Source organism: Falco cherrug, chromosome 7 (genome assembly GCF_023634085.1).
Source record: "Falco cherrug isolate bFalChe1 chromosome 7, bFalChe1.pri, whole genome shotgun sequence".
Lineage (NCBI taxonomy): Eukaryota > Metazoa > Chordata > Aves > Falconiformes > Falconidae > Falco > Falco cherrug.
In genome coordinates this window covers 36,572,278-36,598,949 of record NC_073703.1, presented here as the reverse complement: position 1 = coordinate 36,598,949, position 26,672 = coordinate 36,572,278, and the positions used below count along the sequence as shown (strand labels likewise).

Genomic DNA, 26,672 nt, shown 5'->3' with positions numbered 1-26,672 from the left:
TTACAGCTCCGGCCCTCCCGGCTCCCTGGCCCCCCAGCCCCACCGCTGCCCCCGGGGCTCCGGAGGCCCCTCTGCGGGAGTTGTCCCCGCCGACTCCGGGCCGCGCTGCCGCCGGCTGCGGCCGAGTCCCCCCCACCCCCCCACCCGGCCCCGGCCCCGGCCCCGGCCGAGCCCCCCGCGCCGCTCCTGCGCCAGAGCCGCCCCCCGCGGTGCGGCGGCGGGGACACAGCGAGCCGCACAACGCTGCCCCGGCGCAACGAGGCTGCCGGTACCGGCCGAGCATCTGCCCCGATCGGGACATGCCGCGGTACCAGCGGAGCCCGAGACAGGCGTTTATTTAATCCGACCGACCGCAGCGACAGGTTCTATCGGGTGTCGCCGTCGCCCCCCTTCCCCCACTGCCGGGAGCACCGCCTGAGCAGGGGCCCGGGTGCCTCTCGCCCCGCCGCGCCCCCGGGGAAGGGAACGCTCCCCTCGCCCGGCCATCGGGGTTGCCACCTACGGTCAAGCCCAGCCGCCTGCAGCCGGCCCGGGCCCCTGGGGCGATCGGCCTCGCCGGGGGGCGCACGGCCCTGGCTCGCCGCTCTTCTCTGATCTTTTCCAGACTCTTCTCCCCCTCCCCTCTTCTCCTCTCCCCCACCCCCGCCCCCCGCGTTTTTTCCTCCCTCCTCTTTTTCCCAATGGCTTTTTTTTTTTTTTTTTTTTTTTAATAAAGGCTATTGTGTTCGAGGCGACTCTTTGCGCGGGGCTGCTCGAACGTCCCTCGGGGCGGAGAGGGGATGCGAGCGGCTCTCCGCCGCGCCGATCCCGCCCCGCCGGCGCCCCGCGTCCCGCCGCCATCGCCCGCGCCCTTTCCCCGGTGCCCCCACGGCCGGGCCGGCGCAGCAACGCCCGCCCTCCGGCCGCCCCCACCTCCCCGAGCGGGACGCGCCGTCTCCTCACAGCCCACCCCGCGCCCCCTTCGCCGCTTGCGGAGGGCCGGCGGGCGGGACGGGCTCCGCCTGGGAGCAGGAGGCCCCTTCACCCCGGGGTTGTGCCCGCGGCGGCGGCGGGCCGGGGGGGGAGGGTAACGGCGGCATCAGGTGCAGCCGGGGCAGGCGGGCAGGGCAGGCCCAACCCCCGGCTCCCGCCTGCGCGCTGAGCGGCTCGGCCGGGCCCGCCCCTCCGTGTGTGAGGAGGAGCCGGGAGAGCAGCGGGCTTCGCCGGGGATTTCCAGCCTGAGCGGGCGGGAGAGGAAGTGCGGGGCGGGGGGAGACGGCGCAGAGCGGCAGGGACTTTCCGTCGGGCTGGCGGTCGCCTTCGCCGGGCTCCAGCTGCCGCCCGCCGCCCCGCTCCCCTCGCACGCTTGCAGGTAGGGCGGCCGCGGGGCTCGGCGCGCCCCGGGGAGCGGCGCGGCGGCGAGGCGGCGGGGGAGGGGGGGGGGGGAAGGGCGCTTCGCTGCCGCCGTGGCGGCGGCTCCCGCTCGGGGCTCCGGTACCGGCCGGGCTCGCCTGTCTGCGCTCGGGCTCCCCGGGCAGGGGGGCGCGGCGGGGCGGGCGGCGGGAGCTGGGGGGTGCTCCCGCGGAGCCGGCGGGGAAGCGCGGCGGCGGCGCGGCGCTGATACTGGGCATCTGCTACCAGGCAGGGGCCGAGCGCGCTTCACCCGCAGCCTGTTGCCGGGACCTTGGCGGCGGCCGGTGCCCGGAGATAGATCAGCCTCCGGCGGGGGCGGCGTGGACTTTGCCTGCCCGGACGCACTCGCACTCCAGGGCTTCGCAGGTGCCCCCTTTTCGCTTACTTATTTCTGCCCACCCCCCACCCCACCCCCCTTCGGCTTCCCCCCGCGGTGTGTGTGTGCGTGCGTGCCGGGGAGGGCAGGGAGGCGAGGCGGCCGGCGGGCCGGAGCGGGGCCGTGCGGCAGCGGGCGGCGCGGCGGCGCTTGCGGCGTTTGATGTGTCGTTTGAATGCAGAAGCCTCGCTCCGCTCCTGGCTCCCTCCATATGCAGTGCTGGGGGCGGGCCGACGGCCTTTAAAGGGGCACTGCCAGCAGCCGCCGCGCCTGGGCGCCGAGCGCGGGGCCCCGCGAGTTTGCGCCTCCCTCGGCCGCCCTCTGCGGCGGCTCCGGCTGCGCTCTGCGGAGCGGCCCCGGGCCACGGGGCTGGGGCGGCCGGCGGTGCGGGGCCGGCGCTGGTCGGTGCCGGAGGAGTCATATTGTGGCGGAGGCTCTGCCTACAGCGGCCCTGCGCCGTGAAGCCCGCCTGCCTGGCGTGAGCGGAAAGAAAAGTGTTTTGTTTTCACGCCATTCATTTTGTGCGCTGATTCGCGACACACCGCGTTTTAACGCCTTAAATTAATTACCGCGTTGCCGGCTAGGAAAAATAACGAGTGTTTAAAAGTTTATACTGAGTCATTCCTCTGCAGATGAACCTATGACTGACTCATAATCTGAGAACTGCAGTGGCTTGTAAAATAGGAAGGTAAGGCATTTACGTCTTGATTTATTTGTATCTTCAGGTGTCTGAGGTTTGAATTCTCTGCGGGAAAACAGAAGCGATGTTCATACCGAGGGGCATCGTGTCACGTCCCGCCGGTGCGGGGTGGCGTGGGGGGCTGTTCGTGCCTCCGTGGGTCTGCACCCCGCATCGGGACGGGCTCCCTCTCCCTCTTTCTCTAGTAGTAAAATGTGGGAAGTTCCAACGATACAATTTGAAATGCACAGTCTCCTTGGGTCAGTGACTTCTCTAGCTTCTTGAGCCTTTGGATGTTGTAATTTGTGCGGGTTGTTTTTTTTTTATTATTACTATTTCTTCAGTAGCTCTGTGTATTTTCCCTTGCAGGTTTGTCCCGTAGAACACACATAGCATTATTGCGTGCTTACCTGAACTTACGTTTGTAGCCCGGAAAGGAGTTCAGGGTATGATGTGAACCTGTACTAGCAGTATTTAGCTTAGACAAATAACGTGATTTGAAATAGTAAAAATATGTATTTGGAATAGCTACTGACTTTCACAGAAGCCTGGATTTAAAGGCTACACTGGTTGTTAAGAGTTAGAACTAGAGAGATCATAGCGTATACCATATCTCCTCCTTTAAAACAAGTTGTTTGGCTAAAGGTGTCGATAAATGGCAATCTGTACACACAGTGTATGGATTGCAGTAGATGTAAATGTTATTTATTGTGATTGGGGAGTGGGTTTTTATTTTAAGATGAGAAATACTTGAACGTTTGGACTGAATCAGAGTTTTTTACAGCTGAACTGGGAAACCCCTTGTCATAAAGCTTGATAACGGAAACACTGATGTATCTTGAGTTTGAGCATTGCAAGCAGACGGCCCTATGAGGTTATAAAAGTTGCTTTGTTCCAGCATGAAAATGGTAGGTGTTTTACTGAAATAAGACTTTGATGAAAAGCTTCCAATAATAGCTGGACCTAGAATATAGAAAAGGAAAGTGCATTCGGTAGCAAAGCAAATTCATTCTAATCAAAAGAGGGTGCTAAATAACTCAGTCTTTAGGCTTTCCTGAAGTCCTTCTGCAGTTAAGTTTGATGATACCAGTTTTGAGAAACCATTCTTGTATGGACTCGGAGCATTTGATCATCGTGCAAGCATTTTTACTGTTGGTACCTTGGAAAACTGTGTAAGATGGCAGTAGTTAGTAGCATCAGTGACAAAAAAATTGCTCATGAAGTGTTAGCATGGACTGGTAAGACATTTGTCTTCTAAATGATTCCAAGATCTTGTTGTATTTTGGATCTTTGCGTTGATCGTGTCCATAATGAAAAGTTCAGGTGAAAGAAGAAGAACATGTTTTATCACTACTGAAGTCCAGCTGTTCTATTAGTAGAAATAGCAATGCTGAAAATAAAAATGCCAGAAATCTTTAAATTTTAACTTTCGTTGTTAAACCACTGGAACATAAATACACTGATAAGTAGATGTTCATAGTTCTTTGCAGATGAAAAGACAGTTTAAAAATAGGAATGACTTAAATCTACTCCAGTATGCTGAACTGGCTTTGTAGCAGTAGTTATTGCAAGAATAATACATTTTGATCTCTGATATCTTAGATGATGCAATAACTAGATTTCATTAGGTTTTTTTATTTTATTATAATAGTGTTTCTTAACTGAAGGTGCTGAATCTTATGATGTCTGAAGACTGCTCATTACACATCAGTTTCAGATGTCTGTGCTTTTGTGCACATTTCCTTTAAAGAATTGCCAAGGCGCCTTTTTTTTTTTTTAAAGTGCCTGTGGGTGGGTACTTTCAGAATATGATGCTTGTATTTGAAGCCTCCTGGCATTTTTGGCATATGGCTCAGGAACACCAAAGGTGGTGGGACAGAGTGAAATGGGAAATTTCAGGATGTGGTATGGGGAGAAAAAGCTGAGGGAGGGAGAGTTTTTTACTTTTGTGCAACAGAATGAAGGTGTGACAGTAGCACAGGAGATAATGCTGTAGTGCCACTAGGTTTTGTCTTAGACTTTTTTAACCTGTGGTAGTGAAGTGGTGACAAACTACAGCAGTGAAGGTCTGGCAAAGAGAATATAACTGGTCTCCCAGCTCTGCCTGCTGGTAGCCCATACCCTCATAAATGTATAGTTTAAAGTCAGTATATGTTTGCTTTGACGTATCACAAACATTTCATTTTTTTCTATGCGTTCTTCTTTTAAGGTAGAAAGAGAAAGGACTGGAGAATTGGGAGGTAAGGGATGCAACTTGCAATGAAAGATCATTAGGTGTCTGCAAAGTAGGAAGAGATGTGCCCTTCTGATGGGAAGGAAAAGGAAATAAAGACAAAAAAGCCCTTAAAAAATCTGTAAGTGAAGTATACAGTAGAAAGATCTTAGAACTTAGGGGGAAAATAAGGCAAAAGATTATTTGATATTGGGAATTGTGAGAGAGAGAGAGAGGGATGTCTGTGTGTATGTATATTTATATAGTTTTGAAGGTGTGTGTTTTCTTCCTGATCTTGTCTACTGGAGCACTGACAGCAAAGAATCATTGCCACTGTGAAGTCAATTGCTACTGACTGTTGGCTTTGTAACTAGGTTAACAGGGTAGGTGTCTCTCAAATTATATACAACTGTAGGTCACTAATCCTCTCCACCCCCCAAAAAATGTTAAGCCTTTGATTCCTATGCTGTTGTTCTTCCCTGCTGCTTTACTCTGCATGTGTAAAGTGTGATTTTAGTAGAATTCCAAGTTCTGCAGTTCATCTAATCAAGAGCAGCATTGGAAGCAAAGTCTCAACATGTTCACGAACGCAGAGGTTCAGTACTGGACACTTGTGGTGGTCTCCCTCCCTGGCACCCTTCTTGTACTGAAAGTTGGGGTGTTGTGTACTTCAACATCAAGATTGAATTTCTGCAAACTGCAGAAATTAGAACTGCAGTGGGCATAGCAGGACTGCTTTAAGTTGGAATGTTTTGTAGTTCCAGTATTATTTTACATAGTATCGTAAAATGACCATTCATGAAAGAGATTTCTCTGATTTTAGAGGAACCATTCTGTAGATTATTTATGTTGATACAAATTGGTCATAATTCTGTAGTATAGTTTAAATGCTCTGAAGTGAATATATCCTTTCACATAAAATATATGTAGCAAACGCTTCAGTCAGAAATATTAGTGAAAAGTCATGAAACATGTTTTACATGCCTTAATGATGACTATGTGGAAGCTCATAACTAGAAAAATTTAACATTTGGAGTAATACCGAACTTTTGTCTGTGGTTGCTGCATTAATATGAAAAACATCTTTGTAAATATAAGATGTGCCCACTCAAGACAAGCTCAAAATGCTCTGAGTTTTTCCAGCTTCCTTAGACGTCCAGCAAAAAGTTATTTTGAGTTGGTCTGTCTTGAAAAGCATGTTGCAGATGCTACTGTGAGATAAGAAGTACCTTCCTGGCTGCCACTTCATTCTGGCTTTGACATCTGTCAAGAAAGAGAAGATAGTCCATTGAAGATACCAGTGTAAGCATCTAGGAAATCTGGAGGCTGGGGTTTTTTTTCATTCCTGTAGATGTGTACTGTCATTCAGTTAGGGCCACACCAACAAGGGGCTTTGATGTTGCAGTGCTGATGTGACACCATGCCCAAGTCCCAGGGGCAGAAGGGGGATTCCAATCCAAGTTTCCTACTTCCCTGGGGAGTATTCTCATCATTAAGCCACAGGCCTGTTAAGAGTAGTGTCACTTCCTTCTCTTGAAATTCTTCTGCTATGCCAAGAATAATCAAAACTCAGCGTGCCTAAGAGTCGGAGCAAGAGGAAGCATGATGTCTCAGTCAAGTGGTTAGCACGATTAGCAGGCTGAGGAAAGACACAGTCTTGCTGATGCTTCTTCCACTGCTGTTTTTTTTCTGGTGGATTTGAACTTGATGCTTGCTCAGGTGAGCAGTGCTGTCAAGACAGAAGTTTCCTGAATCGTAGAATCTGAGGACATGAGGGTGAGGTGCTGAGACCCAGCAGGGTGGTACAAACATCATCTGTTGATAAATGAAATGGACAGCAAGTGCTGTGTAGAGGCATCCCCTTGGGTCTCCTCTGCAGTGCTGTGCCTTTCTGCACTGTCAACGTCATGGGACAGGAAACTGTATTTGGTTCACACTCTTCCATTGTGTACAGCAAGCATGCAGTGCTATAGAAGCCGGGTGTACATGACAGAATTAATGTGGTGCTCGTGCTTGTTCCCAACTTGCTGCTTTGGATGTTGTAGAAAAGTAACAATTTTTTTTTCTTACTCTGTGGAACCAGCTTACATGATAATGTGGCTAAAGTAACTTTTCTAATAGCAAAGCCCAGCTTATAGACCAGATCATGGCAACGTGAATGGATTTCATTTTGTAAGCTCATCCATGTACTTGAGAGTGATAATTAGAACAGTTATTAGAGGTTTTTATAATGGACTTCTTGTGTACTGTACCAGTTTGACTGTGCCCTCTGCCTTTCCACAGAGAGGAACCTTCTGAGACTAGGTTGCCTCGAGTGTTGTCACTTCTGACTTAACGAATTGCAGATATGCGTCTCTATTTTGCATAGGAAGTATAGCCTTACATTTTTCATTCAACTTGTTCTCTCCTTTAAACCATCCCAACTGACTCCTCTTCTGGCATTTTAAGCTCTTCAGTTACTAATGGAATGCTCCTGTCCATGCTGTGCTTCTCTTTCGTCTTGTTTGGCCAAACAGTATAAATGCTCTTAATTTCTCAAGCTGGTTCCTCTGATTCCTCAAGTGGCTTATTTTGAACTGGTTTCAGTCAGTTCTCTTGTAATTTTGGAGTTGCTAAGGGATAACTTTTATTCCAAGGTGGTTTCATCCTTGCACTATAGCGAAGGACTGCATTTTCCCCTTTACTTCCATTTAGATCACTTTTGTACTGAAATACTTGTTTCCAGGCTTGTACTTACGTTTACACTTCTGGCTAATTTTAATATGCAAATCCACTCTTCTTTGACCTCTCTGTAGCTACCTGCTTCTTTGATTCCCTCCCCATCCCTCCCTCCCCATCCCACCTCCCATTTCAGGTGAACTAACAGGCTCTTGTCTTCCAGGTTACTCAAGGTAGTCTGCAGTGTATATTGCTGTTGTCTGAAGTACATGTATCTTTAAATCTACACTTGCTCTCTCATTCCATCCTTTTCACTGTCCTCTTTTATGTTCAGCACAACATCTTTGAGAGGAGCATTGTGCTTTTGCTTGGGAATGTTTTTGTTTTATGACTGTTATGGTTGAACCTGATTAGGATACCGGTTCTGTTTAGTAGGTGCCAAAGGTAAAGTGCTTGTAGTGTAAAATATCACGTTTTCAGAATGCTACCGTTTGGCTGACAGTTTGAGAAGGAAGTTGGATACCTAAATAAATGAAGGCTGCTGATTTGCATATGCACATCTCTAGCAGTTTTGGAACCCTTTGATGCAGTAGTATCTTCGTTGCTTTCTAAAACTCTGCATTTTGGGAGGAAAAAAAAGAAAGGATTTGAGCTAACTTCATTTTAGGTTAGCAATACTGCTGACTTCAAGTGACACTATGTATCTTCTCTGTTTTCTGTCAGAAGTTGATTCATGTTTCTATCTACAGAACCTTAGCATGCTATATTTCAGATTAGGAAATATATCTCGCTACTCACCTATGGTGTCAGTATGTAATGGAAATACCAACGGATCACACATTGTAGTTCAGCTAGTAGGTATTGCTGTTGCGTTGCTCGTACTGTTTGGCAGGGGGGTTTCTGTCTGTGCTAACAGCAAGGTGTTTTGACGCTTTCTTGGAGCACGTGCAGAAGAATGCTCTTGGCAATCTCTAGGAAGATTAAAACAAGTTTGTTGTTATTTGTGTGTTGTACTTCTATGTTTCCAGGTATTGAAAAATAGCTGCTGATTTCCCTTATTCCTCTTTCCTTCTTACAAATTCCGGAAAACTTCACTTTCATTTTGAAAGGATGAAAGACATGCAACTTCCAGTATTTTGGCTGCCAGTAAGATTTTTGAGGCAATTTGGGGGATTTACTCTATTGGTTATTTTTTGTGGTGGTTCTTTTTTTGTTTGTTTGTTTGGTTGGTTTGGTTTTTATCTATGCATTGGGGTTTTTGGTTTTGTGTGGTGTCTTTTTTTTTTTTTTTTTTTTTTTATTAAATAAAGATTTAGGACAGCCAAATAAATATCCACTTGCTGCATTCTGTATATTTTTGCTGAGGAGACTCTCTCAAAATAAATGAGGAAGAAGCTTTGAATTGTCCTCTGTGTAAATAAAGCTGTTAGTACATAAAGCCAAAGGATGGTGCTGTATTTTTGCAGAATTATTTATTAAGACTTTTGGTGTTGTGGTGTTTGTTTTTTTTTAAATATGAACTCTCAATGGATTAGTTGACTGTTCTGAGATAGGATAGGGCAGACAGACTTTGGAAGTCCTTTGAGCTATGTATAAAAAGACAGTTATGCTGGAACAAGAGTGTCCATATGCTAAGTTAATTGGAAAAGATCAAAGTAGTTGAACCCTTACTTGCAGTGTTGTGATTTAAATAAAGAACAAGGAGGACAAAATACAGTGAGGAAAAAATACTACTACTGTACATCTGTTTCTTACATAAGTTCTGTCATGTTTGTTTGCATGAGAAAATGGTAATGAGAGAAATAGTGGAAGTTGACGAGAGTCATCATGCTACATGCTTTATTGATGTTTATGACAATTAGCTACCCATCTTTTGTAGCAGAAGTGCAACCTGAAGATGTCTTGGAATACTTAACTTCATCTTAAGCAGATGTAGGTAGTGACTTATGTTGCTGTGGTTGAAGTCCAGGTTTGTCAATATTCCTTATGCTTCAGAGGTACTGACATCTCTCTTGCTTTCAGAGGTAAAGTTTAAACACACTTAAGGTAGCTTTATTTTTAAGCTGGCATTGCTGCTTCCCAGTTACTGGTTTTTTGGTTGTTTATTTTTACAGTATTTCTAACTAAAATCTTCACTCCTGGTTAAACAAACATCCTGGTCATATTCAGTAAATTTGTATGTGAATGTAATGTCTGTGGGGAGAAAGAACCGTGTGATTATTGCCTATGGAGAAATGATTTGGCTTCTTTTGTAGCTAATCAGTTTTTATAGAGTATTAAGTAGGCCATGTGTTGAAGTATCAGTTGTTAACACCTCCAAAATAAAATGCTTGTCACGTTAAAGAAGGGGAAAAATTGTTGAGCTCTCCATTAGATGGTGCTGCTGGGATTGAAATATTAATATGCCTAATGAAAGCAGGCTTCTGCCTAGAACTGTTTTCATGGCTGTATTTTTTTATTTTTAAAAGGACTTATCTTTATTAAAATATTTCCCAAAAGCAGGGCTAGTTGATAAGATACTAAAAAGACAGGCTGTTTTCATAGGAAGGACTATGGAAGAAATAGATCATAAGCTTTTTGCATGGGTGATTTAGATTTTTGCAGCTGCCTCTGTTGTAGCTCTCGTCTAAGTGTTGCCTATATGTTACATTCATGCACTGTTATCATGTAGATGTGGATACTGCAGTATTAAAGAAATTCAATGTAAAGAAATACTTGATCAAAAAATCCAGAAATTAGACTGACTATTACAGCAATAAAACCCTTGTGAATCTAGTATTTGAGCTCCTATCTTGTTGATCCCTGTACACCAGCATTTCTTTTTAAAGAGCAGTGTTTTAACTTAAACACATAATGATAGCATTCCTTTGCTTGAGCCCTGATTGGCTAGTGATTTTAGAAGAACTTAAGGGAACAAAGGTGGTGCCTAAACACAGAGTCAGAGTATGATCTTAAATGCTGTAGGTGATTCCACGTGGTCTGAAGCTGGAGCTCCAAAAGCATGCAGTCTTCCATATGGCCAGACTTCCTACCTGCCAGTCCTGCACCCATCTAAAATTGTACTAAACACCCGTGATTGGACGCCCGACTCACTCTGCAGTAGTTAGAATTGAGATATATATATATATGAATTTTTTTTAAAAAAAATGTGCATTCCCAAGTGTACTTGTTAAAAGCTCCTTGCTGTTAGGATTCCTTCAAAGACAGCAAGGCAAATTTGCTGAGGTCTGAATTCTCCCACAGCACAGGGTTGTAAGTAGAAAACTCACCTCATTTTTAGAAATTGTGGTGGTCAAGAGTTATAGAGTTAGTTGGACAGGTTTATAAAGCCACAACCCTCTTCTCGTTAGAGGTAGAAGTATTTGTAGTGTGATTTAAAGAGTAGGGTAATTGTGACCAGCTAGCAAAAAGTCTAGTAGCATTAAATAGCATTGAGCAAGAAATGTAAGAGATAAAATCTTTCTTAAGAAACTGAGATTTTTTTTTTTCCTTTTGAAGAAGTAGCAGCTTAGCAAGAATCCACTTAATGGGGTTGGGTGGTTTAAATAATTTCGGATCTAGCATCAGGAACCTAGCTTAACAGATTTGGCCCGAGTTTAACATTTTAAAGTGGTGTGCAGCAGCCAGTGGATTTCATGTCTATTTTTTTGTCCTCAAAAAAAATGAGAAGTTAGCAAAAATCTTTGTAACCTTGGCCAGGGTTGAAATGGGTGATTGCCAGGTGCTGTTCCCCAAAATCTGGTAGGTTGAAGTAACAGGCAGAGGAATGATTCTCCTTGGTCTTATTCATCCTTTTTGGAATAACTCAAATAGGAAAAGTTACCAGTTATGTGGTAATTGGGGAAATAGACAAGCTGTTGCGTGAGAGAACTTGGTCATTAGTGTTTTCTCAGTGTGCTAATAATAACTTACAGCTTGCTAATAATAACCCTTAAAGGGATCATTTAAAGATAGCGGTTGTGATGTGAAGTCATACTGCTGGATGACATCAGATGTGAAGTTGCTATTCCTCAGTTAGGTGATTGGCTTGCTAAGTGATGCCAAAACCAAAGGTGGAAATGAACTGGGCAGAAAGTCGTGCTTGGTCACCTTGAAGCCTTGGTTCTAACCTTGCTATAGGGTAGAGTATAGACAGAAGGGTGACAGCGTCCTGGGCTCCTTTCATAGACACTTAAATATTAACAAAACCTAGCCTTGCATCTTCCCTCCTACCTTGGCTTTCAGCTGGTTTGGAGTCTACCTTTGTGTTTGCAGGCTAAGACTTGACAATTAACAGGATTTGTCACTGTGTTTGCTGTGTTTGTATTCCAGATCAAGGAATATCTATCATTCCTGTAGCCAAAATGGCATCAACAGCATATCCCACAGGAATGTTGATTTAGAGAGGGCATAGTAAGGATGGTCAGGGAAGAAGTGAGAATGTATTGTATTACGGACGTGTGTGTTTATTTTTAGGTGAAGAAGGTAAGAGGGAGAGGTCTACGGAGTGGTAAGGGTGGTATTGTGACAGGCCCACCAAAAATGGGTACGGTGGTGAAACTTATTTCTGTTTTATACAAGTACTAAATGAACAAATGATCAAACATAAGAACTGAGCAAATAAAATCCTTCATTTACAGCAGATGTCTTTTGAGAAAGGTGCGTGGGACATTCACTCCTATGCAAGAATTTATTGATGTACGGGAAAGCTCTTGATAATAAATGTGGATGATTGTCTTGATTTAATGTTGACCAAGAGATGATTGGGCTGGTTAAAAAGATGGAAGAAGGAGGCAGCTTGTGAAAGATTAACTTGAACTGATAAAAATCGGTATTTATAGGAAGTAAAGGAGGAAGAACAGCAAAATAAAGATGACAACAAGAATTCAGAAAACTTGTTGGTAGGATGCCATAAGAAGCATGTTGCAGTCTAAAAGGATTTCAGTGAAGTTTTTTTTTAGGGAGCAAGTGTGAATTATTAATTTTTACTTTTTTTTGCACAGAAACATAGCAACAGATCACTTTGGCTAAATCACTACGTGGCTAATGATCTGAAATCTGAGAAGAAATTGTATGAATTTAGGTGACTGTGTTAAAGAGGAGTAAGGAAGAAGGGCACAGGTGTGTAGGGAAAAAAAATGGAAGTGTTTGAGCCATAAAGCAATACCAAACTAACACTGGACTTAAAAGGATAATGAGTAAATGTTTTTCATATGGTCTTGAGCAGTAAGAAGGTATTGTTCCAGTAGCCAGTATGGAGGGAAAAGCGACAAAAATTCATGCCAAGAGAAATTAAGTAAGTAATTCTTCTTTCTTCTGTCTTTAGAAGAACCAAGTGATACAATGCATAAACCAGTTAGCTGTTGACTTTTACATGTGTTTGGAATAATTGACTGAGGTTAAATGCAATTTGAAAGAGTGTTTGTACTTGATCTTGTGATTTTGTTTTCTGCAATACGAGTGATGTGAAACAGAGTAATGAAATGTATTTTCCAGAAAAACTAGAATATAAATGTTTTGTCTATAAACATCTGCAAGATAACAGAATGATGCTAAGGGCCATTAGAAATTTCTCCATAGTATTTTATCACAGTTCTTTGTGAGTCCTGATTAAGGGTCTAGGGGACTGAGGAGAAACAGCCTGGTTTAAAGGACACAGCTGCAAGGGTAGCATGCAATGGACTGCAGAAGTGAGCAGGAAGATGCAGGTAACTGTCATCATCTTGGGTAATACTGCCTCAGCATCTGTTTTGGCTTGTGTGATAGTTAAAGTTTTCCAGTAGTGACCTGAAGGACTGAATAATAGAGGTCAGTTGGTTTTAGTACATTTGCAAATGGATACCAAACTGGGAACCTCTGTACGCATTCTGGAGAACATAACTCCAGTTCAAAATGAACAGGTCTTAATATGAGGTCTGTGGCAATGAGTAGCTCACTGCTCTTAAGTTTTCCTATGGCCTGTGTTTTTCTTGCAACCAAGGGTGCAGCTTTAGGTTTTCTTGTTCTCCTGATTTCAAGTACTGAATCCCATTCGGGATGTCGTTGAGCTTCAAAGTACCTGGCCTACAGCCTTCTGTGTTATCTTAGTGAAATGCCCGGACCTGATGTTAAGACTAGATTCAATGCATCAGTCTTGATGCTGTTACCAACTCTGAAATGAAATTGTGTATTTCCCCTTGGAGTAGACCCAGAGCTGCAGTGTGCTGGAGTTCACTTTGTACCTGGAGTGGTGTTTAAACTACCAGTGAACGTGAGTTTTGTGTTGTATGATGTTATGAAGGGAACTGTAAAAAAACAAGGAGACAGAATTATGGTGGTTTGGCCGTGGGTGGGTTTTTTTTGTTTGTTTGGTTTTGGTTTTTTTACTACCATAAGCATAGTAAATTCCAAGGAAGATGTGGAAAGGCCAAATAAAGATGTACCAGTATCTTAATGGCTGTAGATAGTCACCAGGGCTCAAGCATCAGAGCCCGTTGCCAAGTATTACATATAATAAGTAAAATGGATACAAGAGTGTCTAGAGAGTGTTTTAATAATAACACATTTCTATGTGGCCTTATTCCCTGTTAGAGCTCCCTGAGCCTGTACGATACTCTCCTTAAAAGCTTTTGTGTCTGTTCTTCTGGTCTCTACTCATTTTCTTGCAAATAAAAGGTTTCTTAAAAACATTTCAATGTTTGCGTACAAGTGACTTTTGAGATGCTGTTTCCTTACGCCCTCTGATGAAACTACCCTACATATCCAGATGTCCACTGCAAGAATCAAGAGGCCAGAGTATAATGGCTGTAAACCAGTACAGAAGTGTTCAGTTTCCATTGTTCTAAGCTAATACAGGATGTTAGTCTGTTTTCAATAACTAGGATGAGACTAAGTGGTGACTGGGTCATTCTTTCTGCACATACTCAAAATGGCCACTCTTTGTGACAGTGTCACAGTGTTGCTGTGACTGTGGCAGAACTAGTTAGTCCAAATTAACTAACTGGAAAAGCAGGCCAGGTGAGAATTGGTACCAGGCTGATGACTTTTCAGGGTATGTATAACTGATAACACTGACCTACTACCAATACTGAATGAGGCAGAAATTCACAGGGGAAACAGATCTTGGAATGTTACCAGTTTTAAATACCATTGCCAGCCATTTGCTGTCATGTAATTATTTCTGGTGGTCGTCTAAGCACAGAAGGCTTTAGGGTTGTCTCCAGTCCCTACTCAGACGTATGGATAGCTGCACTGGAAGTATAAAGTCTGGGAAGTGGGTTATGTCAGTAGAGAACTCTCAAACAGTGACACAGGGGGCTTTATCTTCTTATGTCCACAAGCAGAGCACTCTGGAAGGACAGAGGTCTCCAGTACAGGAAAAAGGAGCCTTTCAGGTGTGTGTGGTGTTCTGTCTACTTGTTTCCGTTCACCAGAGGACTGCATCAGGGCCTGGGCTATAGGCTAGAACACAGCTGTTGGTTGCTGCTGCAAGGATTTCTTCTTTTAATCCATACTTTGCCTCTGGTCTAGAGTTTGGGGTGTGTGTGGGTTTTTTTGGTTTGGGTTTTGGTTTTTTTTTTTTTGCATTTTGTGTTTTGGATTACTGTACTGAAGTCCTTCCCCGAACCACATGGAGATACAGTGTTAGACAAGAACGACCGAAGCCTCTATAGCATTGTATTCCCCTCTGAACTGAGGAAATTGTTTTCACGGTGTGACCTTAGCTTATGACAGTAGCTCCAAGGGTTCTGATCTCTGTAGAGCCATCTTGCAAAACAGCAGATTAAGCTTGCTCTAGCGTGAGTTCCAGATGTCTAATGCTTTAGGAAGAGCTGTGCTTACTCTTGTGATTTGAAGTGTAGCAGTTGCCTTAGGTGGAAAACCTATGGCAGACCACAAAACCAGTATTGTTCTGGCTGTGGTTTTTTGATAAGGCATACAGGGAGTGCAGCCTGCCAGTTCGTGGAGGGTGAGGACTGGTATTTGGTATGTGGATAAAGATGATGAAGTCCATCAAAGCACAGTGCTGTCAAGACTGACAGGAAAAATCTAGTTGCAGGTGAGGAGAAGTATTTAGCTATCCTGTGGAACTTAAAAAGCTGTGCTACTGTCTGCTTTCTGTGTGAACTGATGGATGCCTTTGGGTCCTCAGGATGGTTCCCAGAGATTGCTTTGGTCATTGCAAGACAGAGATGTTGCTTTTCACTTGGGCAGTGCAGCTGTATCGCTGGTCTTGGTCTGTGTGCCCTTCAAATGGAGTGTATCGCCAGACATCAGAAAGAAATGTGCTTTTTGTTTGGTGTTGCATACTTGTTTTTTTCTTTCTCCATAATTACAGGTTGGTTCTGTCATGCAGTGGAGACAGCCCTCTTAATTAGGTTTCAATTTAAAAAGGAACATACAGTTACTGGGGTCGGAAGGCTTTTTTCATTCATTCATTCTTCTGTTACCATCAACTAAGATGGAACTCGCATAATCAGAAATACGGCTTTTGCTGGCAAATACATAGGTAAATTGTCTATGGGGAGAAAAGTGAGATAGGATTTCCTAATGTACTGTGCTTCAGAAAGACTGTTTCAGTAGGGCAGCACTTTTTATAAAGGATTTGCATCACTGTAAGTAAGATAAAATAAGGACCGCAGAAGCAGTTGTTAATGTATTGCATTATGGAGACCTTACCACCAGGGGTTGGCAAAAGATGATGAATTTACCTCTCTGGAGTTGGGCTTCTAAACTTGCTCCCCCCATGCTTTGTGGCCTGTTAGGGAAGTTGTATTACATCGTCGTGGTAAGAGTTGTACCGCTTCAATGTGTACTTGCTCTTTTGAGGCTTTACATAGTAGTGTTTAGTTTATGGTCACTTTTGTAGTTTAAAGCCTGTTTTGGAGCTCAAATCCTAATACTTGTGTAATTAAAAAAATAAACTTAAGTATCATTAAAAATATTTTAAAAGCAGCACCTAAAATATAATCTGAACAAATTTGTATTTTTAAATGGATCATTTTTAGCAGAATAAGAGGAATACTAGAGCTGTGAAATGTTTTGAAACGGCTTGCTTTAAGCTGTTATCAGCCTTCTGAAAAGTGAGGAAAGATTCATTCATTCGAGCTACTTTGAGCAAAATGGATTTTATACTGTAGCTGTGTTGCAGCATATTTTCATTGCTAAAAGAAGGGAAGACCACCGTTCAGTTTGTTACTGTCTGTCTGCAGGGATTCTTGGCTCTCGTTAGCTTTTATTTCATAATAAAGTGAAGGTGGAAGAAAGAAGATGGTATCGTGCTTTCTTGTAAATCCGTTCCGATGGTTTCACTAGTACTAGTTTTCTACAAGAATAAAACTGGTAATTTAAAAAACTACTTCAGTTCTCAGTATCACGGTTCAGAAATGGTGATGATGTGCCAGCCAGTATGTTTTAATACCATTTGCTGGTAGTATTAAAACTACCTGTGTTTTCAGTGTTCATATTTCCTTCCTTTTATATTGAAGCGTAATTATTTCCTGTGCCGAATAGGTTGAAGTACAGTAGCTAGTAAAACTAGACATATGTTGTGAAATGGTCAGATAGTTTCTTTTCTTGGTTTTGGTTTAGGTTAACAGAAGTATCTTTACATCTGCAGTTTCTGGAAATTTAAGAACACTGTGAACCTCTGGCCAATAAAAATTTTCCCATTATGTAAAACATTCTTGCAGATTAGCTTGACTCACTAACTGGTGGCAGTGGTGACTTCCTCCATGAAGTAAATAGACTTTTGCAATGAATTTTCTTGCGAATTACTGAATCTCAGTGCAGCTTTCTGATTTGCTCTAGTTTGTTACAGTTTCGTGCAACCTTAACCTACTATTTCTCTTTTCTGCCTTCAGGCTTGTGAGAATTGTTTCTGTATATTAATAGATGCTTGAAACCGACTTGACTTGTTTGTTTCCCAGCAGGAGAGCCTGAGTGCTTAGGCTTTAACTGAATCAAGACCAGCTCTCAGCAGTGGGAGATAATATATTAAACCATTGGAAGCACAGACTGCAGTCTAGTGTGTCACTGTGGTTTGTGTTGTGAATTTTTTTTTTCATGTAAACAGGTAGGTAGCAACAATTCTTCTGCTGTATGTATTTTTGTGATGTGTACATTTAGAAACCTCGTGACAGTTCTGTGAGTTGGGTTTTTTTGTTGGGATTTTTTTTTTCTTTTGGTAGTACTTGTATCATTGCATGAAACTGTAAAGTACCTTGCGTTTTCACATCTTTTAAGTTGATGGTATTAATTTTACGAATCATCTTCAGTGCCTGGACTTGCTTTAGTTATGAATGAGGGTGATACCTCAAAAGTCAAGTGAGTTTCATTCTTATTTCTGTAAGTAAACCCTTTTATAGTGTTGCTTTTCCTTGTTCTGTGTCTTCCACACAATGAGAATGGACTATTTAGCAAGTTCTTCTGCACTCTGTGCCTGATGGAATTAAGTTGCCTGATAGTATATGTAGGCTTCTTTACTTATAATTTTTTGGTTCATTTTATCAGTTCTGCTGTATTTGTAAGGAAAGTAAGCAAACTTGTTACCTCCATTTCATTAAACATCTGAAGGAAAGATTATTTTTATTTTTTATTTTACATAGCTTAAAAATATAATAATATATATATTATACATAGCTTAAAAAATACCTAGACAGAGCACCTGAAGAGTGCAGGAGGAGGAAATAGTCTGCTGGAATGATTGGATACTATCTTGGCTTTTTCTTTCTTTTACCCTCCCCTCAAGAATTCATGGGATCTTGAACAATTTATGAAGCAGACATGCTATATTTCTGTAAGATTTTCTTCCTTGGCCCCATCTTCTAACTTAGTGCCAGGTGTTTGGGTGTTTTTCCTTGAGGAAATACTGTGTGCAACCTTGATAATGTGTGAATCCCAATCAGAAAGCAACTAGGCTGCATGTGGCTTCAAGTCATTCTCAGTGTCCTGAAGCAAAACAGGTTAAAAAGTATCATTAAGGTGGTAGTTTTACACTAACTACGGAAATGGAAAATATTTAAAGATCTTATTTTACCATTTATTTGTTTTTAGAGCAAGGGGATATTTTTGGTCCTCCTTCCCCCCAACTTTACCAAGATAAAATTATGGTTTTGTATTCCTTATTTTTAGTTATTTTATCACTTGCGACAGTTCCCAGCTTAAGTCGTCCTATTATACAAGGTAATATGTATACAAGTATGTGAAGAGATGGGAGCTTGGTAGGTGTCCAGGTAAGATCTGAGAAAGGAGGCATTATATGTGTTCCACAACAAAGGAGACTAGAAGTATACGGAAGTGCTCTAAATCATGCAGAAAGTCTCTGATAGCTCTTCTGATATCTTTTTTTTCTGTTTCAAAGCCAACATCTCCTTTTTTTAAAATCATTATCATATTTTTCAAATGTGGTATGTGATGTTTGTTCTACAAACCAGGGAAGGGATTTGAAACCGAAGACGACCTTTAGTGTTAAATAGAGTATATTTAGTATAGGCAAGCTTAAAATAAAACTAACTAAAACTTTGCTTGGGAGCCTAAGCTGAGTGTATGTTGTCCATTACAGGAATCTCAGTTTTAACTAAGCCATGTCAGAAAAAGGGAAAAAACCCAAAGGAATTGTAAACCTGCTGTTTTAGTGCATGGAAACTCAGGAGCTCCTATGAAGAGTAAGCAAAGGACTTGTGCACAGCTGTGATAAATTAATCTCTCTCATCTGTGCGTGTGGCAGTGGGTAGTAGGGATGTTCGTTGTATCTGTGAGTCAGTACCTATGTTGCCCGTTACCTTTTCTTTAAAAGGCCAAGGTAAACCTTGTTGAAATACGCCACTAAAAACAACCAGCGATTTCATAGCTGTGAGCCAAAACCCAAAAAGATGCATCTACCTCCAGACTTTCCTTTCTGCTTATCCCCCGTATAACATGCTCTGGATGCTGGCTACTGCCTCTTCTCCTGGGGGCCTGCAGCAGAAGGTGGGGAGGTGCTGAAGAGCTGCTGGAGGTTTCTGAGCTTTCCGTGTCACTGTCAGCATGTGTTCAGCCTTGCCTGATGCTTCAGTGAGGCCAGATCAGAAAAGATGGGGCAGGAAGGAGGATGTGGATCTCCAAGGAATCACAGGCTGCTGATGGTAGGCAGCTGGGCTGCTATGGGCTGAAAGATCTGGCCTTGAGCCTTGCTCTGCAGGATGCAGAGGGAAGGAGGGATGGAAAGCAGTGATGAGCCTTGTTGTTGCACATGAGCTGACAACTGCCTGGCAGACACTGAGCACTCATTGTTGCTCCCTTTGCTCTTAAATGCATCTATGGAGAATGAAAAAGCAAGGGGAGGATGGAAAAAAAAGCTAACCCAAGTATAAATTTGACCTCTAGTGTCCTGAGTGGGCATAAGTTAATAAAAACCATAAAATTCCGTGTGAACAAAGGAAGAACTTTTGGCTGTGGGGGTGCTCAAACACTGCAACAGGTTGCCCAGGGTGGTAGTAGAGTCGCACTCTGTGCAGATACTCAAAACCTGATGCGAAACTATTCTTGGCAACTGACCCTGCTTGAGCAGGGGGATTGGACGAAGTAATCTCCAGATGTCCCTTCCATCCTCAATCCTTCTGTGAAAACATCTTTAATATTGGGATGTATTCTTTAGCTGCTGTGGTGGAACACTTGGGAAATAATTACAAATGCCCCTGCTAGGCATTTGTCTCAGAAATGCTGCTACTGTGTAATCATGGCAGTTTTAATTGTATAGGGAAGGCATCCAAGTGTTAAAATAGGTAATTAACTAAACTCCCTGATTTAAGCAGCAAAAGCAAAAAACCCACCAACACCGCCCCCCCCCCCCCCAAACACCCCAAACCTTAAGACTTTTCTTTTTGTTTAATTTTTTTAACCCCTTAAAATATTAGTGGTTATGAGAATAAAAGGTAGCTTTAATATAAACAAGTCACTAAATGTAAGAAACAACTTAAAAATTTAAAAGCCTGTTTATCTTTCCCCAGTTCGCTCTCATTTTGCCACAAAGTAAAAATCCCAAAATTGCCCTATGATAAATGAAGGCAAGCAGGAACGTGAGAGGAGGAACAGCAGAGAGCATCTTAAGAGATCCCCCAAACTGAGTTGATTCCTTTCAGCCCACAAGTAATAAGACATGAGATGATTTGAAAGAATGTTCCTTCTGTAACTGTTCTTTCTGGGCCCTTCCAGTCCTCCCAGTTTGCGTTTTGCGTAGCCCTCAGAAAGACTGCAGTGCAGTAATGGGCAAGGAGGGAGTTCCTAGGAGGGAAAACCAAGCTATGGTGGCTCCTCCAGCAGTGTTGCAGAGATCTGCGTTGTGGAGCAGGAGGAGGTAATGAATGGCTGCCTTCAGGTTTCCAATCTGGAGGTCTGACTGCCTGCAAAAAAAAGGAGGTGGATAAGTTTTCATTAAGTGTCCCTAGTGTATGCATGGAATGCTGGACAGACGTTAAGTTTATTGATGCAGCGGCTTGGTTTTTTTTTCTTGATATGAAACACTTGCAATTTTTTCCTAATACTTTGTTTTTAATCCTCTGTGCTCAGACAGTGGAGAAAAAGGTAAGGTACTTTTTGTTGCCTAATACAGAAAGGATAATAGAAGTAATTTCTGTGTGTTGTAGCATGCAACAATAATTGTGTTCTGTTGGAAAATAAAAGTTTTGATTACCTTTTTTATTGCTTGTAACTCATAGAAATTCACTGTAACATTCCCTGAATTATCTAGTGGATTAAAGTTGACACAGTTATTTGTACTTCATATGTATTAAAATATAATTTTTTTTGAGTCAGTTTTCACTTTGGTTCTCCAATATAATAAGGAGTTGTTTTCAAGAACAGTGTTCAGGGAATGTTGCTCTTATGTTAATCTTAAGAGCTAAAAACCCAATCCTTTCTGTCTCATCCATGTCTTTGGATGGCTTTTTAATGCCAGAATTCTAAGGTTATAGCATAATGTTACTGTTCAGCTGTGGAGTACACTTGTCCAGTAAGAATGAAACCTTGGTGGCACCTGAATTCTCGGAATCAGAAGAGGAGGGGTTGGTTGGTGTGTGGGGAGAGGAGAGGCTGGAACTGCAAAACTCCCTGCACTAAATTCAGCTTTATAGCTAAGAATATGAATGGACAGTGACTGGGGCAATCATAATTGGTGTCTAAACTCAGGATGGGAGTTTAAAAGAGCTTTAGAACTTAGATTTCTTTCTGAGTTACTATATAAATATTTAGTACAGAGTGTCGTGCCTCATTCGTGACATCTGTAAGAATTATGGGCTGATTTGCAATTTATATACTATTTTGGTGGGGAAAGTTGTACAGTTGCAGATCTCCTTTTCATATGAGTAAGAGTTTATTCCTGTAGTTTTCTAAAAATCTCAGTGCTGGGTTATTTTTCCAGCTACTGTTTTTGTAGAATGAGCCAGATCAGGCTGTCCTTGGCCAGTGTGTTTCTTCTGCCAGAGTCTGAAACCACTTGTTAGCCTGACTTAATATGATTCTGCTCCAGTGTAATGTGGCTCCTGCTTTGTTAGTAGCAGTAGTAGCCTTTCCTTTCCACCTCCTGAGGACCAAAGGCGAATTGCAGCATGTGACAAAGATGAAAAAATCAGAAAGCCACACGAAAGGCTCTCCTATAGCTGTGGAAGTTTGTGGCTTTTCTCCTGACTAAATGATTGTTATCTTGGTCTTATGTTACGAAGTCATTTACTTTAGACATAATGGGAATGAGAGCCCGGCACATCTAGTAGCAGGTATGCAATTCTGTGACTGACTGAACTTCCATAACCAGCTGTGTGTAACTGCTGGGGCTGATGGATCTTGGCAGGATGGCAGCTGGGAGCATGCTGCTGAGGTGGGCCCTTGGTGCTGGCCTGCTTAGTGTCATCTGGGGACATCGCTGCTCTGCCACTTCGGACTAGCTGCTCAGATTTGTCAGAGTTCACTGGCACTGTTGGACTCTGTGGTAGGTGGATGCAAACTTCACTGACGAGTTGAGAAACTAAAATTCTTGCAGAAGTGTGGTTTGACGGCATATATTGTAAATGGGCAGGTGAGGTTACTGCAGTGTGGTCAAAAAATGTTGTCCCTGGAGTGTAAATATGAGAGAGACTGGGGGGCCGTCAGGTTTAGTGTACTGGTGGCCTGGGCATTGTTGTAGCATTTGTTGCAGCTAAACTATACTATCACGTTTAGGCATGCAGGTGGATAGAGATGAAGATTTGTATCAATTACGCTTTCAGACTCTCTTCCTCTTTTTCTCTGCTTGTGAAAATCCTGAGATCAGACAAGCTTCCCCAAAACAGGTTGCTTTCTTCTAATGATCTGTTTTAATACTGTCGTAGGGTGTTTTGGGTTTTTTGGTGGGTTTTTTGTTTGTTTGTGGGTTTTTTGGTCTTTTTTTAAGAAATGCTCTGCAGAACAGTTAGTTACTTTCCTAGAATTGGGCTGATGGTTTCCAAATGGATTTTTACAGACTGCTATGAAGAAAGTGGCACAGCTCTGAAGATTTTGTACAGACTGTAATAACACCTAGTGTGTCTGAGTGGAGAAGTTTGTGTGTGTGAAGGCAGGAAAAATTAGGTGTGATTTTTAACTTTGTGCATGTCCTATAATGTTGTTTTGTTGAGTCCTTTGTGAACAATAGAGGATGAGAGGAAAAAAATGGTTAAAAAATCATATATTGGTATGTTATCTATAACGTTCTTCATGTTATTTTTAAAATTTAACATTAAAAATTTGATACTTCCTCAGTTTCATTACACTAACTTCACAGATGCCAAGAAGCCTGTTACAGGGTTTTTTAATTAAAGTAACATAAACCTTTATTTCTTTAGGACAAAGAAAGAAACTGGGCAGACTATAGCAAAGCTCCCCTTATTGGCACGTGTAAAGAGAATCCTAACAGGGCGGGGGGAAGAAAGCCTGTTCTTTCTTCTCAATCTGCAGATCAAATGAGATTCAAGTAAAAGGAAGGGAATGTAAGCAATCAGAGTCTTCCGAATTTGAAGGAACGAAGTATGTGAAGAAAAGAAATACATGGATTTGGCCAAGAATAGTTGCATGAACTTTGGAAATCCAGAGCTTTTTTTATAAATAACAACTCTCCTTTTTAATATTTTAGTTTCTTCAGTTGTCTGTCAAGGAGCATTGTTATGTGAGGAGGATATAATTTCCAGACTGATAGAGCGTTTACCTGGTAGCAGAGAGCTAGTGAAGAGGTTAGAAGAGGCAAAGAGTAAGAGCAAAGGTTGGGCTGGGAGGAAGGTAAGAACTACTGAGGATTTCAACCTGTATGCTGTTTTGACAGCAGCTGTGATACTGATGAGGTATTCAAATGGAAAAGGGTCTTGTAACCTGTTCTTAAGGCAAACCTGTTCTAAAAAATAGATCCCAAGAAAATACATATATTTTATGGAATTGTGTTACTGCTAGTTTGGAGGCTCGACTTTAATCTTCTAATGCTTGCAACTTGACTTGCAGGTTGCTTGAAACTATTCGCATCTGTGTCAAATTCTTTGGTGGCACTGCCACTGCTTTCTGTGGTTGTGATGTGGTAAAATTCTTTCTTGATGCTTTTGTTTTTAGTATAACTTTATGGCTACTAGGAAAAATCTCACATTTATCACACATGAAAATTCTGATAGCATTGGATAAACTTTGAAGGAGAAAGATTTATTTGGAATTACAGATTAATGTACTTTCTCTCCTAGGTTTCTTCTGCTTTTTGTTTGGGTGCATACCTGAACTGGGCTGTACTCAATGCAAACTTTGTGAGCTTGCCACTTAATAGTTAGGAGACAAATTACTGCATTTATTAAGGAGTTTGTGATTATTCCCTGCACAAAGCATGAATATTTATATAGAGGAGAAGATTTTACCTGAGCAGTCTTTTTACTGCATTGAAATAGGTTGTTGGGGCTCGTGGAATATGTTTCTTCTTACCTGCCATCTCAAACTTTAGTGGAAACCTCCTTTTTGCTCTGTTTTTAATTCAGCACCTTGTCATACACATAATATTTCCTCCTTACATTGAAAATGTATTACAACTTTTTGTGAGCATGAACATTTATTTTTATGATTTTGGTCTGAATTTCCATATGCAACGCTTGATTTCAGTTGCACTCCTGTTATGATGAAAGACAGACACCAGGAATATATATTGCAAAAATCTGTGGTAGTGTTTTTTTTATGTTGTGCTTCAAGCTAGAACTTGAATATGGTAGTGGAGGGCTTGATTGAAACTATTGGTCAAAACTCAGCAGATGAGAGAAAAAAGGGGGCTATATAAAGGCTAGTATATTAGTACAAGAAATTTCTATTGATAGAGGTGAGCTCTTGCATATTGTATTTTCAGCTTAGGCGACTTAAAAATAAATTTATCTGGAGATAACTTTTAAAAAATTGGGTGGTGACATAATAAAGATTTGAAATTTGCATGTGGGAAGAGAGCAAAAATTGGGATTGTCTTTCTTCAAGCTGAACTAAAGGTATTGTGGATTTGCCTTAATTACAGCTGTTGCTGGCCCTGTATCCTCTCTAAGCACATTAATGAAATCCCTTACTTCAGTGAGACTCAGAAGCTGTTTGGATTGATAACAAAATGTATCCTTGTTTCAAAATGGGATAACCTTCACTTATTTGCTGACAGCTATGCTGGTGATAGCTGTGATTAGTAAAACTCTTGGTGCAGTCAATACACAGGAGAATAAATTACTAAAACTATATAAAGAAAAAAAAATACAGCGTGAGTTTACATAAGGCTACAGAGCTCACAGGTCAGTGGAACTGATGGAAAAGAATTCCAAACCACTGCTGTAATATTGGAAGCTTCCTTGCTTAGATACAAGTTATTTGCAAGTAAGTGGGGAATCAGCACTGTCTGTCCTCTGAATAGTCATTAGCTGTGCAACATCCTTTAAACACTAATCTTAGGACTTAAGCCTCTTGGTTTAACAGTGAGTGTTTTCTGCATACTTTTAAATCTGGCGTTTGCTCCAGTTGGAAGTTATTCTTTGCATTCTGCATATCTAGACTGTGCCTACCTGGATCTTCATAATGCAAACAGATATTCTTTATCAGCATAAATTCCCCAAGGAATCTCTGAATATTCTCACTTAGTTGCTAGTGCAACACCTGGAGGCTTTCAGGTTTGAATTTTCAAAAAGAAAAATGCACATTTAAATGCTAGATTGCAATTAATATATTAAACAAAATTGCTCTATTCAGTATTTATTTTGTAGAGGTGAACACAATTTCATTAATATTAACTAGAATAGCCCCTTCTGGCTTTAGGCATGCAAAAAGAATTTTCAGCTGAAATTGGCGACTTCATATTCCAAATCTGAAGACAGAAATCTTTCTAAGGCCTTGTGGAAAAAGCACCAGTTTTTAACGTGTCTCTTAAGCAGCAGCAGTACTGTACAATTCCACCAGAAGTTTCTTTGAAAGATTGATGTCTCTTGTGTTAAACTTCTTTGGTGGCGTAACAGTGGTAAACACTTGCTTTTGGGTAGTGATTTGAAATCTAGTTAGAAAAATTTGTAAAGTACTCTTAAAGTCTTCACATTAAGTAAATTGTAGAAGGACAAGATCCTCATCGATTTTTGTTAATTCTCAAAAGCCAGTGCAAGAGAGAAATATTCAAAGGGGGTTTTTTGTCCTTTGTAGTATTCTATCTGAACGGGTGCTGTAGAGATGGCTTATTCTTATGGTGTCAACGATATCTATTGATCTGAAACCTCCAGAATAACAGTTATTAGAAACCTGCAGGCAGTAAATACGAGACTTAAGGTTGGCAAGGCAAAATAATAAAATAGTTTGATATATGGGAAAGTAATCTCAGTCTGACAGAGAAACTAGGAAATTGCATGAAGGTTCCAGGTAAAAGAATCTTTTAATGAGACTTTGCAGCTGGAAGAACAAATACTGTCATACACCAGAAGGAATTTGTGTCTTACAGACTTGGCCTTCAATAGCATATTCCCAAAGCCTATGTTTACTACAAGAGGAAGCAACAAGTTCCTTCGTTTCTTACATTGCTGGGAAACATGGGTTTGTGAATCTAAATCTTCAGTTGCAAAAGACCCAACTTCTTACATGAAGGTAAAAAATGCTTTAGATAGCAGTGAATGAGAAGTTCTGATTCTCAATGTTGACAAGTCTGAATTAAGGGTCTGTGATTTTTTTTCCAAACCTTACTTTTAGTTTCTGAAAACTCAGCTTCAGTAATACGTTTTGCTAGAGATGGAGAAACTGGAATACACTTTATTTTAACTAGAAATATTAGCACAAGTGTTTTGGTTTTTTAATTTTTTCTGTGTTTTTTTTTTTTCTCTGAATTATATTTACAAATGTGCTTCAATTGGTTTTCTTCCTTTAATAGAAAAATTTTAACAGCA

The 26,672-nt window shown here is 41.9% G+C and overlaps 1 protein-coding gene across 12 annotated transcripts in view; it reads left to right on the top strand.

Moving 5' to 3' along the window:
- Positions 1-1,199: 1,199 nt before the first annotated feature.
- TRAF3 (TNF receptor associated factor 3) overlaps positions 1,200-26,672 on the top strand; it is a 71,272-nt gene continuing 45,799 nt past the window's right edge. For 4 of the 12 annotated variants that reach the window (XM_055715511.1, XM_055715510.1, XM_055715509.1 and 1 more), the window contains exons 1-3: positions 1,200-1,351; positions 1,621-1,758; positions 2,401-2,456. The gene's annotated coding sequence lies outside the window, so the exon portion shown is untranslated. Of the gene's footprint in view, positions 1,352-1,620; positions 1,759-2,400; positions 2,457-3,231; positions 3,360-4,660; positions 4,688-4,778; positions 4,802-4,836; positions 5,962-17,326; positions 17,351-26,672 lie in introns of those variants that run through there. The other 8 variants (XM_055715502.1, XM_055715501.1, XM_055715500.1 and 5 more) reach the window with 8 other exon arrangements.